This window comes from Sapajus apella, unplaced genomic scaffold (genome assembly GCF_009761245.1).
Source record: "Sapajus apella isolate SASKATOON/1434 unplaced genomic scaffold, GSC_monkey_1.0 scaffold35, whole genome shotgun sequence".
In the NCBI taxonomy this organism is placed as follows: domain Eukaryota; kingdom Metazoa; phylum Chordata; class Mammalia; order Primates; family Cebidae; genus Sapajus; species Sapajus apella.
This window is the reverse complement of record NW_022436975.1, coordinates 19,668,717-19,682,532: the sequence shown is the minus strand read 5'-3', so window position 1 is coordinate 19,682,532 and position 13,816 is coordinate 19,668,717. Positions and strand designations below refer to the sequence as shown.

The 13,816-nt window shown below is 36.5% G+C and overlaps 1 long non-coding RNA gene across 1 annotated transcript in view; it reads left to right on the top strand.

Annotated features, from left to right (window-relative positions):
- LOC116563601 overlaps positions 1-9,266 on the top strand; it is a 204,106-nt gene extending 194,840 nt beyond the window's left edge. The window contains exon 5 of the long non-coding RNA XR_004274479.1: positions 7,613-9,266. This is a non-coding gene — a long non-coding RNA (uncharacterized LOC116563601). The remainder of the gene's footprint in view (positions 1-7,612) is intronic.
- The last annotated feature ends 4,550 nt before the right edge of the window (positions 9,267-13,816 follow it).

The window sequence follows — 13,816 nt, the reverse complement described above, 5'->3', positions numbered from 1 at the left end:
TTTCCTTTACTCTTGAGCTTTAGAGGGGCTATGGAAAATTGCAAGGATTTTGCAGTCCTTTACAGTTATGGTTCTAGCAGTATCTGTAGTCCCTATTTTGCAGTTTTTTGTTTTTTTGGTTTTTTGTTTTGTTTTGTTTTTATCAGCACTGAGACTTTGCCTAGAAACTTATCTTCACTTCCAGAGTTTTGGTGACCTCATCAGAGGAGTGAAACCAGTAATTCTCTGCTTCATAGTTAGATGTGGAATGCTCTTAGCTCTTCCCAATGGATAGGTGATAGAGATGATTGAGGTGCTGCTGTTACAGAAAACTAGAGTTGGTCAGTAGTTAAAATGGTAAAAACAGATTTTATTCAGGAACAATTGCAATAGGGGAAAATAGACCTTGGATAAAACTAGGCTCAATATTACAAAGATAACAAGGAGATTTATAACCAAAGAACAGATTGTGAGGGAAGGATGTTCAGTGGATAAGAAAATTACTAAGAGGTGACATCAAGGGCAGAGAGAATTCTTGCTAAACTTAGTTAACAGAATTCTTGCTGAAGGCAGGTCAGAGTGATCAGCTATCATTGGGGAATCATGGGAAATGAATAATTTAATAAGATATTGAGGGGAGAGCCGATATCAAGGGTAGGGAATACTCTCTAAACTGACTTAGCAGGATTCTTCCTGAAACTGAGTGATATAGGCCCAATAGGCCCAATAAGATTGATGCTGAAGCCCTAGGTCCAGGCCTATTTGAGAATAGGGCTCAGAGGAACTGACTGAAGTTTGATTAAGGAGAAAGACTTTGTCTATGGGAAGAAACCAGACAGGAGTCAGAGAATCTGGGTGTTAGTCCTCTCCACGTAGGGGCTAGGAGAAGACTCCCAGCCATATGATTCCAACTCTTTCCCTGTCACTCTTATTTTAGGTGAAAATGACCAAACTGGATAAAAAGGATGGGATAGATTAGATATCCATTCAATTTTCCCATGATTCTGATGGTTGTTTGATACATCTCCCCTGCCTCCTCACCCCAGCCCGATGCCAGGCATCTTTCAATGAAATTTCTCTAGTTATCAGAGACGTCTTATTTTTACCCACCTGGCAAGCCTACTCATGGCCAGAAAGCAAGAAATTTCACCAACACTTCGATTTACTCAGGGAAGTTCTAGAGAAGAAACTTCTGTCAAGGGAAGTAGTCATAAACTTGATTCAGCTTTCTGGGGAATAGACTTTTTTCCAATCTGGCTTTGCCAAACTTTTTATTCCAAGCTGGTCCTTTGACTATTTCTCAAATTGTTCAGGGTTGGTAGGAAATAACAAGTATGATTAATGAGCACTCCTTAAAACCAAAAATGACAAGAGGAGATTTTTGATAATGTTCTTTCCTTTCGTTGTGCTCCTCTTGCCAAGGATAAAACCCATGAACAGTCCTTTGACAAATGCATGGTGTCAGTTGAAAACGGAGTTGGGTTGAAGCATCTATTCAACACAGCAAATCTACCATCACCTTAAAGCAGCACCAGCACAAGTGTCTTTCCATACTGGTGAGTCAGCCCTATTATCTTTGTTTATGTAGGAAAAGATTGCTATTGTTACACAGAAATCTAAGAAATACAGAGAGAATTCAAAGTTCAATTGAAATCTATCATTATTGAACAAAATCTCAAATCTAGATGTTTTTTACATTAAATGAGGAAACACATTTAACTACCTCCCAGGTTAATGTATATATATTCCTTGCATGCCCTGAAATTTCTCTGGGAGCAAAAGGTAAAAACTTATTTTGAAAATCCTAATTTGCATTGCTAATTTTTCAAAACATATGTATTTTGTTAACACTACCAATGTTAACAATGAAAATGTTTACTTAATGATATAAAAGAACACTCAAGAAAATGTCTAATTTCCAGGAAGAAATGGGTTCTAAAAATAAAATCAAACGTATGCCTAAGATCTTTTTGTATTAGGTTTTTAAAATGGTACATATTGTCCCAAATGTCTTTGATGATTTCCAATGGTGATTACATCTTTGCTGCTTCTATTTGTGAAAAATGCAGAAACAAGAGTTATAAGTAAGATGAAAAAAATTGTAAATGCAACAGAGAAACTGCATAGGAGGTCTTTTTGGCATAACTTAGCTTTAAACTGTGCCACCCAGATCAGTAAGGCATCTCTGTTATTCTGAAATTTGTGTGCTTGGAAACTTCAAGGAAAAAAAAAAGCTTTTTATTTCTGGAGTTGAGACTGTTAACAGGAAACAAGGGTTCAGCCAGTAGAAAAGCACTTTTTTTTTTTCTGACACAAATTTTGCCTTTGTGCCTTGATTGACAGCCATCCCACTGTCTATAAACAATCTACGAGTTACCCCGAATCACCATTCAGTTCCTGCCTCCAACATTTAAACATCGAGTGGTTTTGCGCTCAATAAAATTCCTTTTCATTTTGCCCTAGGTTGCCATGTCTCTTCAAACAGAGACAGAAAAGCCGAGGTCTGTGTCAGACAGATTTTAATTTTCAGTCCTCATCCATTTAGGGGAACTAGACGCAGGCAAACAGACTCTAGCCCAAAGCCTAGCAACCTGTAGTTTAAACAGCCAATGCATATGAGTCCCGGGATGGGGGCCTGGACATGTTCACACATGAATAAAGAAGATTAAGATTTCCTTTCAAAGACGTGAAACCTTTTTGACAGCCAGTGTCAACAGCACTGTCTGCCTTCAATGTAAACCAGTCTTCTAGCACAGATTCCCACAGGGAGGTCCTGCTGATTAGCATGCTCCACACCACCATTCCATGTCGGTATTTAATTGAAGAATAAGGCTGTAAAGTTTTGCAAACTCTGACTTATCCACAAAGAAAGGATAACTTACAGGAATTGTTGAAAGAAAATACCAGTGAACATGAACACCTACAGAGAGCATTTAAAAAGTGGAATAACCGATCAGGGGAATGAGGAACAACAGTGATTTCTATTATCTAATTGCAGAGAAGTTAACAAAAGTTTCCTAGTCAAAATACATGTTTTGAAGTCATAAAAACACCAGTTCCTACTCTTAGAGGGAAAAAAGGTATAACTTTCTTCTCAAATCATTTTAAAAGTATGTTAAAGAATAACAAAAGTTTCCTAGTCAAATACATGTTTTGAAGTCATAAATCAGCTCCTACTCTTAGAGGGAAAAATGGTATAACTTTCTTCTCAAATTTTTTAAAGTGTGTTAAAGAATAAGCATTTATTCTGAAGACAAATATAAATTGGCAAATAAATACTATTTGCCTTTGCAGTTCAGGGGAAATCTTTATTCATAAATATTCAAAAAAATTTAAATATGACTTCTTTTCACATGAGCATTTGATAATGTTAAGTGAAATGGACTAGGCATCCATTAAATAGCGAGTTCTGTATCACATTGCGTGTTCTTAGGATGAGCCAAAAGAAGGGAAAAAGTTATGTCTACAAATGCCAGCCTCACCAGTTTAATTATCTCACTTCAATTACAAGTTCAAACACTTACACGAGTTAAAATACAGACCATTTCTGCTTTGAAATGATATGCAACTGTTAAATTACAGGTACAGAATCATTTTGGGATGAGTTAGAATAGCTAGTTACAAGAACATATCTGTTTTTTATTATGCGGCAAATGTTTATGCAATTTGATGTCAACTGTTCATTCTTCAAGTCTGGATAAGAAAGTGAAGCAAAATGTCCTACCCGCATATATAGATGCCGTGTTTCCTTACCATTGACACATACACCTTGAGTTGCTTTTCCAGTGCTGGTTAAAGGTTTGCACTGATCTATCCATTTGTATTCATTTACTACATGTTTGTTTGCTGGGGACATTCTGATGCCAGGGATTTGGGCAGAGGGTGGGAATGGAGGCTGTGCTGTCCTGGAGCCAGCTCCTGCAGGCTTGCAGAGCCGACTGTGCACGTCTCTTCCCAGCTCCAGCTGTGTTCGGTGTCATCACAGCTACCAGGATCATCAATTGGTAACCTGAAATCAGATATGGTGGGAGTATTTACACCACAGAAATTATCTACTACTCTAAAGCAGGGCTTCTTTTGATAGTCAGTTGTTAAACATTTATTAGCATCTTAATAGATAGTGAGGTGAGTGAAAAAGGCTTCTGCCTTCTTCGGGTCCTATGGCCAGGTGTTGCCTCTTTAACTTTGCAAATAGTGTATTCGGAAATAGTGGTGAATTTGTGGCAATAGAGCAGAAGAAACTACAGAGAGAGTGAATCTGAAGTTTTTATCTCTGGGACTTGGGCAGAGCTGGTACAAGACCAGACTGTCTGTAAATAAGAATCAGAGCTGGATAAGATGGCAGGAACTGGGGATCAAATCAAGGTTTGGATTCCTCAAGACCAGGATGAGGCTTAAGCCAGAGTGAATTCTCAAGTAGGAGACAACCATGAGGAAAGAGAAAAGACACCAGGTGTGAGCTATGCAAGATAAGGTGGCCTTGAAAAGCTAAATGTTCAAGCCTGTCTTAGGTCAACGCTCTCTGATCATTTTCATGTCTAACATACTTTGGCTGCCAGTTAACTAACTTCTATCCTTTTCCTTTGGTTAAAGGTTTGCATGGCAAGGGGTGCTCTAGAGCAGTGGCTCTCAAACCTTACCATGTAAGTCTTGTTATCAATAAAATACAGATGGCAAGGGCTTGGCTCCAGAGTCTTTGATTTGGTAGGTCTGGAATAGGGCCCAGGGAATTTGCATTTCTAACAAGCTATTAGGTAGCTATGATGCCCCTGTTTAAGAGATGACACTTTGAGAACCTCTGCTCTAGGATTGGATCAAACATCTCAACTTCACTTACTTCAGAAGAGCAATTACTTTTGCACCACATGGCATCATAACTATCTTTCATTTATGCATCAATGTCTGTAAAAACCCTCCCCAGCTACATGGGAGCATAAGAAATAGTTAACTGTTTCTAATAAGATCCTTCATCATTACCATTTGGTCTTTGTGGGGAGATGCTATTTTGGGATACATCTACACAATTCTTTGAACTTGACAGCCTCAGATAATTGCCTAGAACAAATAAACGCTTTTGTGCTATATAAAATACTTTATATACAAACACAAAGTACACACACAAAATACTTTATTGCAAGAACAGCCGTCACAAACTGCATTCTTGTGCCTGAGTATTGCTGTTATTGCCTAGAAAAAGGGAACCACGTAAACGTGCAACAAATCAGCAATCACTTTCTTCAGTTAGCTTCCCAGAGTTGTTTTTCTTATTTGGTTTTGGTTCTTGTTTTCTTTAGAGACAAGGTCTTGCTCTGTCACCCAGGCTGGAAGGCAGTGCCATCAGAGCACAGTAAGTTCCTGCAGGCTTCAACTCCTGGGCTCATGCAGTGCTCCTGTCTCAGCCTCCTGAGTGGCTGGGGCTTTTTTTTTGTTGGGGTCTCACTGTGTTGCCTAGCCTGGTCTTGAACCCAGAGCTGTATTTTTATGCCAGCCCTGGAAACATAATAGCAATCAGCTGTAGTCATAGTCACTGCAACATAGATCATTAAAAAAGTATATTGATAACTACATAAATAATTAGGAAATACTCATTTTATGACCTGGAAAGTGTGATTTAACATGATTATGCAGAAAGACAAACAGGCTAACCTCTACTAATATGCTTTTACACCTTTCCGTACCTCACTTCTCACTGAGTTCTAGCCAGTTCATCTCAGTAGTCACAGAACTGGGTCTCAGACAAGGGAGACCTCATTTGTAATAAGGGACTGTTAGTGTTGTTTCAATTAAGTGGCTATCACTAGGGCCCTATCATCAAAATAGCAGCCCCATGGCCTATCATTCCACCATTACAACTGATTCTTTTGGAGTTGCAAGATGCATTCATCTTAGAAGTTGTCTCCACCTTTAGATGTGAATGCCTTCTGGGAATTCTCAGCTTGAAGTTGGATATTAGCTCAAAGGCAAACATAACCTGCCTCACAAAGCTGGCACTTCCTGTACAGACACAGAGTCTTTTCACCTCTATCAATTTGTGCCAAGGAATAACTCATGATTAACCACAATTCTTTCTAAAAGTAAATACATTTTAAGTCTTTTGCAAAAAAGAAAAAAAAAAAGTCATATATAAGACTAAAAAAGAAATCTGACATTTTTGCTGATCTGATTTTTTTTAAACTCTGAATGTACAGGATATTATGAAAAAAATTAGCAAGTAAACTGAACGAAAAAAGAAGAGGGAACACTATTAGCTAGAAATAAACAAGGCCAGAGAAGGATAACTGAGATTATAATAATCAACAACGACAGCATCAAAGAAATGCCTCTTAAGTTAGACTGTATACAATATTGATGCAGAATCTTTATAAATGTCTGTGTAACAGATGCTGCTTGAGAAATATTTAGAGTCCGAACCTGGGGTGCTATTCTACACATTTTTTGCTGCATTCACTATCAGCATAAAATACATGATAAAATATTTTACAGCCTCAGTTTTACTGGAAATCATTTTAATATAGGTTAACTTGAGAAAATTAAAACAAGCAGCTATTTATGTTATGAACATGTTGTATAGAATTTCATGAATGAAATTTTAATTGATAACACATTTTTCATCCAATTCACATCATTTCATATGTTTCACAAATAGAAGTCAACTCATATTCTAATTTACTGAAATAAATATGTCTAGACACTGAAAGATTATAAGGAAACATACAAAGATAAGTATAGCAGATACACAAACACTCTGAAATTAATTCTATTCTCTCAGATTTCATTTATTTATAGGAGCTCATTTTCAGGCTGAAGAGTGGGATCTGGTAGCAGTCAGGGACTTGTCATTTTAAAACATAATTCCTATCACAAATAAAAGCCTTTTTTATCCACTTCAAAAATTTTTTCTAGTGAATTAAATCAACTTAGAGAGCCATTGGTATTGTTCTACAATTCACATAACCTTATAAAACATGACTCCTTCAATGTGGTTCATGAATGGCCTCTCACTTATGGATCTGGGAGAAGTCATAAAATCAGAAGGAAAGAAGGTGGTTTGCTCCCCCTCAAGGTTGAGGCTCACACGGCTAAAACACCTCACTTTTCACTTTGGAGATTTTGTTTTTCTCCAGACAACATATTGGTTCTTTCCACACAATCTGGGAGCTCTATCTCTCAAGCTCTGTCTCCTTCCTTATCTGCACTTGGGGTAGCGTGGGGAATGGTAGTGGAGTGGAGGGGGCTGTACGTGTAAATGGTCCACTCCAGATTGCTGAAGAGAGAGCTAATTGCTCAACTTTCAGAAATTTTGCAAGTTGGCTCTTAAAGACAGCTATTTCAAAAGTTGAATTATAAAAACATTAAATGAATTATATATTAAAGAGTAAATGGATTATAAATTAATAAAAGTAAAATGAATTATATATTTATTATATAAAATGAATTACATGCTAAAGATAACAAACCCACAAAAAACATCACTTTCTATTCAGTATTTTTCATTTTCCTGTTGCCTATGCATTAGGTTCTAGGGTACCATTCCAGCTTTTGAAGCTAAAATGAGACTATTTTCTCTAAGTTAGGTGATTATTGGTGATTTCTTTCTTACACTGCATTTATTCCCTTTCCTTCTGATTTTTAGGGGTGTCATCTTTACCCTCCATCACAAAATACGTATTTTAAGAAAAATTTTCTTAGCTTTAAATGAATTGATAAGCAGGACAAGAAGAAAGCCAAGGACTTAATTTTCAGGATTAAAAGTGTTTTTTTCTTTCTCTTCCAAGTCCCAGCAGTAGAAGCATTTGAGTTCTGCGGAAATTACTAAAGTGGTTCAAATGTGGGCAGTCAGGACACTCAGCCCACCATACTTAACCCAAAGGCTAAATCTCAGTCTGACGGAGAGGTGGAGCACTCAGAGCTAAAACTTTAAAGAATTCTCAGAACCTCATATCAAATGCTTCTTTGTTTTACCTCCTGTTGAAGTATATCCTCATCTGTCTCAGTGCCCATAAGTATACAACACAGCAAATTGTGTTTAACTTCATTTGCAATTAATTTAATGCATTTTGTATGCAACATTTCTGCTAGGAAATAGTATTAGTCTCTCCTCAAACTAAAATTCATTGCAAAAAGGTAATTCACTCAAGAAAAATAATGATGATTTTCTTCAAACACCTTTGATGTCATTCAACAGTCATACCCAATGGGTAAAAGTTAGAGTTCAACTTTTAGCTTGCATTTCTTCCTAACCAAACATCTCAAGTTCAAAACATAAAGCAGATTGCTTTGTGCAGTTGTTATCACTGCCACATCAATGGTCACCTACACTTCCTGAGCCCCATGTAGAACTCTCAGAGAAGCATTGTGTATTTGTCAATATCCTGGAGTTTCGAAACTCCCAAGTGTTGCCACCATTTGACCTGAAATTTCCTCTCTTCTCAGATTCCTGCCTCTAAACACAAAACAAACAAACCTTTAAACTTAGCTCATGTGTGAATTTTTAGGGTCATTTGTTTCATAGCCAAAAAGACTTTAAGTCTCTTTGCTAAATTTTGATTTACCCAAGGCCAGTAGCCTGAACTCAACTTTAGCAGTCCCAGGGCTCAGTAGACTTGCCCTGTAGATTCTGTAATTGGATATTTATATTCCATGCATTTCTTCTTTCAGAGCATAGCAGAAGTATAGGATAATACCTTAGTTGAATATTGGCCTTAAAATAGCTGGTCATTTGTAGTACTCATAGGAACCTGAAACTATTCACATTCAGCCGACATTTCATTAGGCAGGATGCTGCCTGCTAATTCACATTTGCCTGGGATTGCTCCTCAGAGTTCAGATTTAATTTTGATAATATAAACTCTATCATTTAATAAATAATAAGCAGCAAAAATTAAAACAATTATTATAGGGCATTTTGAATGAAAAAAACAATATGCTATATTAAGTTTTCAGGTTCCTCGATATCTTAGCCTATATTGCCTTTGGAAAGAAGCAATCCTTAGATAAAAAATAGAATACTTTAAAGCTTCTCTCCTTTTCATTAGTGCATAAAACTAAGACAGGTATTGTCATTCTTGCCACTGACTCAGTGACATGTCAGAAACAGTGAAGTCTTAAATATATTCCTCAAAATTTCAGCTGCCTATATATAGCATAAAATTAATTGCATTTAGAAAATAAAGTTCTGTTCTCTTAGCAATTTTCAAGTAGATCTTAAATGTTCTCAACACAAAAAGATTAGTATGTGAGGTGCTAGATATTATAATTAGCTTGATTTAATAATTTCACAATGTATACCTTCAATTATACCTTAATAAAGCGAAAAAAATAACTTAAAATTTTAAAATAAAAAAGGTCAAAGTTTTGACTACTATCACATTTGAATAACTTGTGCATTGCTTTATTTAGGTAAACGATCAACATTTTATTCATTCAACAAATATAAATAGAAGCCAACATGTGAAAGATATTGTGAAATATATCAGGTAGGATCAGAAGCTACAAAGGAAGCTTGTATTCATTGCACCTGTTTAAATATCTCAACTAGAGCTCTCTAATTCAGTTTCATTAGAAAACTACATATGATCTTCTGAAACTATGTGTGGTAAACTTCAAATCTAAATCAACTAAAACTTTGAGAATATGGATAAATACTTTTTATTCATGTTTCTTAGGAAAATGACATTTAAAATGGGTTTTTTAATCATCTGAAAGTAGAATTCTGGATAAAAGAAGGCAGTTGAGAGATTCGAGACGAGGAATCACAGTTTTGTGGGTAGTCCAGATAGAGCAAACCACCCTGAGTCTGAGTTTTTCATTATCACCACAACCCATCAGGGCACTCCTAGCGGCGCCTCAAAGTCTTCACTCCCTGGCTTGGCATAACACTATAAGGGCTTCCTTCAGAACTGAAAGAACTACATTGGCTTCTTAGAAACTGTGTGCTTTGTCCCACCTACCTGATCTTTACGAAGAAGCTGTTAAAAAAACCTTTAATAACTGGCTCAGCCTCTAAGACCCTTCTAAGAATCCTCATGCAAGTTTCTTTTTTTGTTTGTTTTCAGATGAAGTCTAACTCTGTTGCCCAGGCTAGAGTGCAGTGGCACAATCTCAGCTCACTGCAACCTTTGCCTCCCAGGTTCAAGTGATTCTCCTGCCTCAGCCTCCTGAGTAGCTGAGACTACAGGCATGCGCCACCATGCCCAACTAATTTTTGCATTTTTAGTAGAGATGGGGTCTCACCATGTTGACCAGGCTGTTCTCGAGCTCTTGGCCTCAGGTATAACAGAGTAAACTCAAATTGAAAAATCTCTGATTTTAAAAAGGGCTAACATTGCAACACAAATTCCCATTAATAGTAATGACAAAGAATGCTTTATAGTTAAGATTATCACTGGAAGAAATATATCTTTATAGTTAAACTATCTTTATAGTTAAGATATCACTGGAAGAGATAACAGGAGCACTGCAGCAATCTAAAAAGTCTGATGATACTCTTCAGAGATTACACAATATTTTCCAATTCAAAATGGCCACCCTATTTTGTTGGGGTATTTACTGGGACAAGTTTCAATAGCCCTGTCTTCAAAAACACTAAAATTATAAGTATTCTATTCCAATTATAAAAACATTATGGTGTTACAAACACAAATCCACTAATAACCTTGAAACTTTGCCTGCCATTTATTTAAAAAAAAAAAAAAAAAACCCTCATTAATCCATGAACTCAAACATTCAGAGTTTCATGATTTAAAGCATGGCTATTATCATGTTTCTGGTAAAATAAAACACCCATACTCTGTTGGCTGATGTATATCTGTGATTGTTTCACACCTCATTTGACAGAAACATTATGAGGTCTGAGTTGGTATTTGTGGAAAATTCTATATTTTTCTCATGGCAAAGAGCCAACAATAATTTTGTCTACCACTTTTTATGTAATGGTGTCTTTGAAAAACCCTTACCAAAATAATCTCAATGGAAGTCTAATCTTAGATCAATAACAATGAACAGATATTGTAAACAAAATGTGAGAGAGGTAGAGAGACTAAAAATACTAATATAATTTAATATAGGGGCAAGAATTAGGGACAAAGTCAAGATCATGGGGTCATGGCATGTAAAAATAGTAGAATTGTGTAGAAATGGCAGGTTTGATGTCAGAGGCAGAAAAGGACCAGGAAAACAAAAGTAATTCAGTTTCAACAAAATTCTGGCCAAATGTTATCAGTAAATAGTGTATTAATAAAATGGGAAAATACAGGGCAAAGCTGGCATGAAAATAGATGGGTCAAATTTGGAAAAAAAAGAATCTTACAATTAAGACATTTTGTGCCTTCACGTGGCAACTGGCACAGGAGTTCCAAAAGGACAGTATTCAAATATCCATCTCAGTTGGAGCGAATTCGCTGTGGCTCTCAAAGAAGGATCTTGTCTTGAGTTCCTGATATAGACAGACCTTGTGAGATATTCTTTCATGAAACTACTCTGATGTTCATGTCTCCAAGCTTGACTAACTTACTCAAAGTGTTTCTTCTCTTTTTTCACTGAGTCTATTTTCATTTGCTTAGTCCTTCTATTTGAGAGAGCTGGACTTCTCCAGATAATATGCTATGAACATCAATCTAAGAGAATGGCTTTTATGAGATTTGATGCTTAAGAATTTCACAGTTAGTCCTAGGATAGAATTTTATGAACACATTGAAAGAACAATTCTGATTTTAAATAGATACATGCAGTGATTTCTCCACTGCCCATTTGGCTTGAAGGAATTCAAGTTTTCTGAAGTGAGGATTTGATCATTTGGACTGTAGCTGAATCTTCTAAATGGCTTTCTTTTATAGCTAACGCAACATAATGAGATCACATAATCTCTCAAGATCCAAGAAAACATAATTTGTTCTTTTTCACTTCCAAGTCAGGCTAAAACATGTTACAGAAATTTTCCCACAAGATTTTCCCTTACAACTGAAAGATTGACTAATTAGATATCCTGTACTTTATTAAACTATACAGACATTTTCCAGAAAAAGGAATGATCACTCATTAATCCAGGTTATTCTTCCTCCTTGTTCTCTACCTCTCTGGTTCCTTAATCTTAGGTTCTTTTCCTGCCTTCTCAGTAGATGGAATTTTAAAGAAATGCATTCTAAGTCTTTGCAGTTAACTTCTCCGTGGGATCTCAATTTGACCATGGCTTTATCTAATATTTACTTTCTCATGACTCTAATGCTTACATCTAGCCAAGTTTTCCCATCAGAACCCCGGAGTCACATATCCAACTGCTCACTAGACAGCTCCATGTGGATGTCTTACTGGCATCTCAAATTTGAAATGTTCTAAAATGAGTTCCTTAACTCCTTCAAACCTATTTCCATATTCCTGTCTCAAAGAATGTCTAATCAGGCATCATAATCTCACATTTGTGTAATGTGATTGCCACTAGTGAGTATTCTGCCTTCCATCTTGAGCTGTTTTGACGGTAATTCATATTCCATGTGGTTTCTATTAATTTACTCAAGAAATACTAAAAGAACACCAGCTATGTGTTGGGTAATATTTTAGGTATTGCAGACGCCTCAGTGAGTAATAACAGCAGAAAGCCCCCGCTCTGATGAAATGTGTATTCTAAGACAGTACACAATAAAACACATGTAGGATATGTTGCATTCTGATAAGTCCTGTGAAAAATAATAAAGAGAGTATATTAGTTTGCTAGCACTAGCATAACTAGGTACCAAAGACTGTTTGGCTTAAACAATAGAAAGGAGCCCTTGAGATCAGGATGTCAGCAAGGTTAGTTCTTTCTGAGGCCTTTCTCCTTGGCTTGCAGATAGCTGCCTTCTTCCTGTGTTCCCACAGGCCTTTTTTCTGCACACGTCCCCTTCCTGGTGTCTCTCTTGCAAAAAGGACACAAGTCCTAATGAATTAGAGTGCCACTCGTATGACCTCATTTAACCTTAATTACTTCTTTAAAGACTCTGTCTCCAAATGAAGTCAAATCAAAATGTAAATTTTAGGGGGATGCACTTCAATCCATAATAGAAGGATACAGAGCATGTGACTCTGCTTCTCAAAATCCTTTAATTACTCCTCATTGACTTCCAGAAAAAAATTACACCTTCTTTCCTTGGAATACAACACTAGCAGACCTATTTGGCTTCTTCCATGGGTGGTATAGCTTTTGCAATACTAAATAAATTCTGCCAGTGTGCTGTTTTCCATGCCTGAAATCTTTTCTTTCTCTTATCTTTCTAGAAAAGTATTTCCATACTCCATGTCTAAGAAGAATCCTCTGTAAAAGCTCTTTTTCCTAGGCAGAATTGGACCTTCAATTGTCCAATAGCTCTTGTTATATACCCTTATTATAATACTTAGAAATGTATATTTATATGCTCACTTAAATGTCTGTCTCTCCACTGAACTTTCATTTATCTGACGGTAGGAATGATGCTACTTTTTATTCATAGCACTTTGTAGAGAACTTTGCACATAATATGCTTTTTTTGTTTGTGTTACCCTCATCTTGCTTGTGATTATATTAACATTCTTTAATTAAAAGACAAAAGAATTTTTGAATAAAGCATAAATTACATGTTAAGAAGTCAAATAAGTTAGTTTTGTTGTCCAAAAAGTAGTTTAAAAATTTTATTGTGGTTGCGCATGGTGGCTCACATCTGTAATTCCAGCGCTTTGGGAGGCTGAGGCGGGTGGATCACCTGAGGTTGGGAATTCAACCTGGAGAATTGACCTGCCTGAGCAACATAGAGAAACCCCGTCTCTACTAAAAATGCAAAATTAGCTGGGCATTGTGGCACATGTCTGAAATCCCAGCTACTCAGGAAGC